We start from the raw sequence: 6,667 nt of genomic DNA, 5'->3' as shown, positions 1-6,667 counted from the left end.
TAAGCACTTACAAAAATAATAACTTTTATACTTTTCACAAAACAATCTTAAATGTGTTTTCTTCAGTTCTTTCCTGACGACAGTTAGCGCTGTATTTGGCGACTAGATAATCATTGAAGAGTGAATATCCCATATCTTTAAATATATTGGGAATCCTTACAACATTAAGATACAAAAAAGAGGCAGATCACTCTTACCTAAAATGTACCTGCCATGTATTAAGTACTTGACTTACTAAAGCAAAAGTAAACTTGTTTTGCATAATCTGTGGAGTCAGACTCCTTATATTCTCTTAATGTCTTCCTCATTAACAATTTATTCTTGGACCAAGCAAACGGCTTAGCTTATATGTAATAAGATGTATCAAAATGATGAGCCAGAGGCTTACAATTGCATAAACAATTTTATTGGCAGATTTTAGAAACATGGGACTCTTCTGTTATATCCATGCCCCTCTCCATCAAAGAATACTAGAACTGTATTACTAATTTACAGTGGATTGAGATAGTGGGTTGCTACCTCACCTCTATACACTGTAGCACTGATCAGTTTGTGAGCTGCAAGAGTTACTTACTCCTTATACAAGAGTACGTACTTGTATACATGCTCTTGGTTTATGCCAGTGATTTTGATAGATTGCAACAAGTAAAAAATTTTAAGCAGCTACTATTCTGTATTTTGGGGTAAATTTAAGACATTAATTTTAAATTTGCTACTTTGTTTTCAGAGAAGCTGCATGGTATATACTAGAAAACGATACTTATATCCACTTGCCCATTGGGGGGGGGGAGAGTCCCTTTGTATTTTACTTCAGTTGCCCCAATTAAAATGATTTGTGAAAAGCTGACATTAATCATGAAAATGATTTGTGAAAAGCTGACATTAATCATGAAAAATAAAACATTGATGCTGCTATGGGAATATCATCTTGCTGAAATGTGATTCTGGTGGTATGTGAGTACTTTAATGTATTTGGATGAGCTAATTTTTGGTGTCCTTGTTATTACGCCCAGTTACAGATTTTACACACATCTCAAACACTACCCCTGCAACAAAGAGCAAATTGAAACAGATTCTAAAGCAAAGTGTTTCGTGGTTGAGAGCTAGATTGACTTTTACAAATTCCAGATCATGTTAGATGTGTGAAGACATACATTTGCACGAATATTTCTTTGAGCAATAATTATGCAAGCTATAAATGTGGGTTTAATCAGAACTTGCTTAGACAGATAACTAGATTTATAATCATTTAGCAAAATAAGTACTACCTTCTTTCTGGTCTTTTATTTAAATATATAGGCTTTGAAGAATAGCTACCATTGCAAAAATATTATATTTTTAACTATATTATTCAACAAATAACCATTAGATTATTCTACCAGAAGGTGGCAATAGCAACTACTTGACATGCTATTTATAGACAGCTCTTTTCTACAATTGCTATCTGACTTTCTGATCCCATTTCTGCTGAAGCATGGTCCAAAACAGATAAGAGATTTGAATATTAACTCTGAAATGTCTTGCTAACTATACAAGCATTGAAATCTGAACTTATATTTAACAGAAAATTATATAACTTGTATCACTGGCATTAATAAAAAACTAGAATTCTCTACTCAAGTGTTTGCTGGTGATTTAGGATATATTTTATGATTTTCCTTACATTCAAAGCTCTAAAATCATGTAATAGTTAGTGTTTTATGCATCTGAACATTTTAGAAAGCTGGTTGTTTCTAATATGTTGATCCATAACTGATTTTCAGACTTCAGTCTGCAAAAAAGGTTAGGAATCTATTCCGTGACCGTTTCTATTTTCTAACTACTACTATAGATTTAAAAAGTAGTGTTGCATTGGCAATCACAAGAACTAGTTAAATATTGCTATATCAGAAGAAATATGTTTCACTTTTTTAGCTATGACATTATTTAAAGATAGACATTATGTAACTTGGAATATTTGAGTTAGGAAAATACCCATTAATACACAGAAGCTACCCTACTTTATTGCTCCATCTGCTCATTAGACCAATGTGGCTCCCAGCTTGTTGGGATTCTGTAAAGTCTCAGTTCTAGGCCTCTGGATGAGGTGAATGTGTGTATTTCTATCTGTACAATTGTGCCTGGATTAAATTTTGCTTTAATTTCTATTGCTTGTTATGCTGCTAGGATTGTTTGACCTAGCTAGTGACAAAGAACGAGAGGAAAAAAGTGCCCTTGACAGATTTTGCATACCTTTCTGAAAACAGCCTATTCTGAAAAGAATATTCTCTTGTCTACGCCCCAGACATTCATTAGGCACCAGGAAGTCATCATAAGACCCCTTCTACAAAGGTTAATCTATTAACAATGTGACACTTCTTTTGAGGGCTAAAAGGCTAGATAAGAGGAGGTGGGGATTGCCCTATAAAGTGCAAGGCATGGGAATTGAAGGCTTCATGGTAAAATTAAAGGGATAAATCATGCCACAGCCTTAGCATAATCATGGTCTTCTGACAGCAGTCTGGCTGTGGGTTTTGGGATCTTTAGAGTCAGAACAGTTTTAATTGAGGCATTACGGCTGAGCATCATAGTCTGCCTCCGTATTAGTAATTTCAAATATGTGCCTGGTAAGTAACCCATTGGGTGGATCAGGGTTTGAAATTTTAAGATTATTCAAAAATCTTTAACATTAATCAGCCTGAAGTTATGAAATTTTTACTTTCTCTGGGAAAATAAATTGGGAAGTGAAAGGAATCATACAATAGATGGAACCCCAATCATATTTTTGTTGAAGAATATAAATTGATTCAGTCTTCATTAATTTGCTCTTGTGTCCATTAGATCCATTCATTACTGTTTATGCATCTTTTTCCAAGGAGCTTGATGTGCCACCTTCAATTTGTCTACATAGCAATCTTATGGGCTGATAATATAATCCAACCAGGTTGCTTACACAAATATCTTTGGATGCAATAATGCTAGGTGATTATTGAGTTTTTCAAAGTAGGTTGCATAATTTTTTTTGACAGCCATTAATGTGATTTATTTCTTGTTCCAGTGAAGAAACTCAGACCCAAGGAATAACTAAATACAAAACAACAGTATGTCTGATGACATTTGGCTGGATCCAGGCATCAAAGGAGTAATGAAAGCTTAACAGTACCTGCGTTTGATAAATGCTTCAAAGAGAAATACCAACAGATTGATCATAAACATCACTGTGATGTTTTCTTTAAAAATATTCCAAACTATTCTTTAAATTTTGAGCAAACATTTCAGCTAATAGTTATGTAGCTGGGTGACAGAATGCTCATTTCATTCTTTTCAGGAATGTCTGAAAATGTTTAGCTACTATTCAGCTACAAAAAAAGTCAAGAATCCCTTGTGACTAATTGTTTTGCCACAGTTGCCCTTCCAAAGAGATCTCAATAGTATAACTTGCTGAAGAAAAAACATTTTATGATCTATCTGAACATGCCTTCTTCATAAAAAAAAAGTTTGTTTCCATAAAAGGGCCTTACAAAAGTTATATCAATATTCTGCAGCAGCGAAGCAGGCCCCTTCTAAGGATAAATGGTACTGTTTTAGGTGAATATAATTTGAGCAATTTGGCAAACTAAGCAACTTTTTCTAGCTGTTTGACTCTTCTACTTATAGTCACCAAATAAAATTACAAGCAAGAATTGTCATTACCACCAAGGTATCTAACATGTTTATCCTGTAGAGACCAATCCATCTGCATTTATGTGATGTGTCATTTTCAATTCTGTTTCTATCTCTGTCCTCTGCAATGCTGCCTCTGAGCACTTGCTTGCTACGAGTGTTTTATGAATTGAGGATTGACAGTAACCACTGATGTTTAATGACAATAAATTCCCTTCCATATAAGTTCTAGCATTGTAGTATTTAACACCTCAAACTAAATTTAGCACCTATCCTTTTGTGCATAGTTTTCTCTGAAGCTATAAATGAATGCAAAAAACATCAAGGGCTTACTGTCATCTTTTATGATTTTCATAGCCATGCTATATGCCGGGGCTGTCAAACTCTTGGCCCACGGGCCAGATGTGTCACACACTGGCCACGTCCATGCCCGGTTTAGCAAAGGAGAAAAAAGTCCTGATACGTCATGTGATGCTACTCTGACAACATGAGTTTGACACCTGCTATATGTCATACACTGGGAACATCTCACTGTCCAGGTTATAATTCGTTAGTACAATATCTGATTCATCTTTTAACTTCTGAAAGCTTGTTTGCATTGCCATTCCTTCCTACTTACTGCAACGTGTTCAAGAGAGAGCGCACAGCAGCTAACACTTGGCAGGAATTTGGTATAATTAATGATTCCTAAAAAATTTAGGACACATCTTGTGACTTTGAAGCATTTAGAGCTGTTTGAATGTCTCTGGGCTCTCTGAGCTTTGTTACTTACAGACATTTCATTACCCAACTAAGCAACGTCATTGAGGGAAAAACCATACCCTCAACAAAAATGGCAGGGCAAGCTGTTGTACTTGTATAAACGGAGAAAATTCTACCCTCAATATAGTGTTACAAGTTAGGTACTGAAATGTCTGTAAGCAAACAACCAAACTTGTAGAGCCCCGTGAACTCCACACCCTTAACCTATATATTCTATTTGAATTTTTCTCTGTTCACTTGTGTAGGCTTTGTACCTTAGTAGTGTGACCACCTACTGTTACATTTAAAGAACACACATTTATTGCATCACATTTAAAAGCTAGAGTTTGTCAATCTCTGCAACACCCTCTCAAAATTTTGCAGATGCACTTCAGTGATGATATCTAAAAAGCACAAAATTTCTGGGCAAGCTTGTAGCACTTAGTCTATGGCTGTCGGCCAAAGTGCTGAAACACCCTTCTCTAAAACAAGTCTGGTTTTTGCAATATACTTATTAACCTTGAAGATTGCAAGTGACTTTCAAGTTAGGGCAGTATTCTTCCCAATATCAACTGCTTTGGTAACAGAGGAAGGAAGATTCTCCACCTTCCGCTTGTAAGTATCCTAGGATTTCTGACTGATTTGCATGTGAAGCAAAATGCTAAACCAATATGGACTTGAAGGATATTCTGGTCTAGAAGGATATTCTGTTCCTGCAGATTTCTATTTCATATAAGCAACAATGGTGTACAAATTGGCAACATTCTACAGAAAGTTAATATTTTGTCTTAGAGATTGATGATCTACCATCAATTTGATGTTGACTCAGCAACCATTTTCTTCATGATAATCTGCCCCAATCATAGTCCTTGAGCTCTTACTGCATCTATGACCACTGTCATTCAGCCCATCCACCTTACTGTCATTCCTCCTCTTCCACTATCTCCAATATTAGAACCTCTCCACAGAGAGCTAGGCCTTTGCATAATGTATCCTAAAGTAAGCTAATTTGAGTTCTGGTCATTTGTGCTCAGTGAAAATACTAGGTTGATTTACTCACAGTATCCTGAACAGTCTTCTCCAACACCAATGTTCAAGAGCTTAAATACTCTTCCTAGCCTGCTTCTTCGAAGTTCAACTTTTGCTTTTATTGAGCATCACAAGAAATATCAAATGTATGTATGTGTAAAATCTTTTTAACAACCCCATAATCCCTTGCGGGGTGGAGTCTGGGCAACTGAATGGAGCTGAATGTTTACTGGCCGGATGCCCTTCCTGTCACCAATGTGGAATTTGTTTCAGCAGATATATTCTCAGTGTGCCCAGAGAAAGAAATATCTGCTTCAACCTAGGATTGAACTTGTGACTGAGGTGAGGGCTTATATCTGACAACTATAACATTTTATTTCCTTGACTGGCTAACCCTTCACTCAGTCCTCAAAACTGGACAACTGCAATTTGCTATATGTGGGCCTGCCTTTGAAGGCCATTCAGAAGTCACAACTGGATCAAAATACAGTGGCATGGGCACTAATATATTCTCCTCATTACATTCATGTCATTGCAACTTTGAAAGCTGCTGTGTTTACCAGTTGATTTGTGAATGGAATTCAAGGTGCTGATCATCACCTATAAAGCCCTTCATGGCCAACACCCTGGTTATTTGCTCAATTAAATGTCATCTTGGGCTTTGGAAATATACCATTTCTGCCACAGCCCCTGACCTGGAACAGCATCCTTCCCAAAATATGGATGCCTCCCACCTTTCAAATGTTCTGGAAGTCTCTTAAGACCTGGATTTATTCCAAAGCCTGAACTTGGGGTGTTTATAGAGCTCCTTGTCAGTTTTTTTTTACTGAATGTTATTTATGTGGTTTTTGTCTGGGCAAAAATCCTTCCTTAGATTATATGTTGTTTCCAATATTTTATTTATTTATTTTATTTTTTATTTGATTTGATTTGTCAATTGCTTACAAGATAATAGGTATAAGTATAAACATAGTTATGAATACATGGGTACATATAAGAAAAATAAAAGAAACAATAGGACAGGGACGGTAAGTAGGGGGCGCCCCCTACAGGAAAGGGGTGAGGTCAATAGTAGACAGTCTAAGGTTAAAGTTGTTGGGGTTTGGGGAAGAAACCACAGAGTCAGGTAGACTCGGTAGAGTATTCCAGACATTGACCACTCTGTTGCTGAACTTGTATTTCCTGCAGTCAAGTTTGGTGCGGTTAACCTTGAGTTTGTATCTATTGTGTGCTCTTGTATTGTTATGGTTGAAGC

This window comes from Notechis scutatus, chromosome 1, assembly GCF_049901735.1.
Source record: "Notechis scutatus isolate UNSWTSFEM ecotype Mainland chromosome 1, rNotScu1.2, whole genome shotgun sequence".
In the NCBI taxonomy this organism is placed as follows: domain Eukaryota; kingdom Metazoa; phylum Chordata; class Lepidosauria; order Squamata; family Elapidae; genus Notechis; species Notechis scutatus.
The sequence above is the reverse complement of the archived record's forward strand: the minus strand, read 5'-3'. Positions refer to the sequence as shown.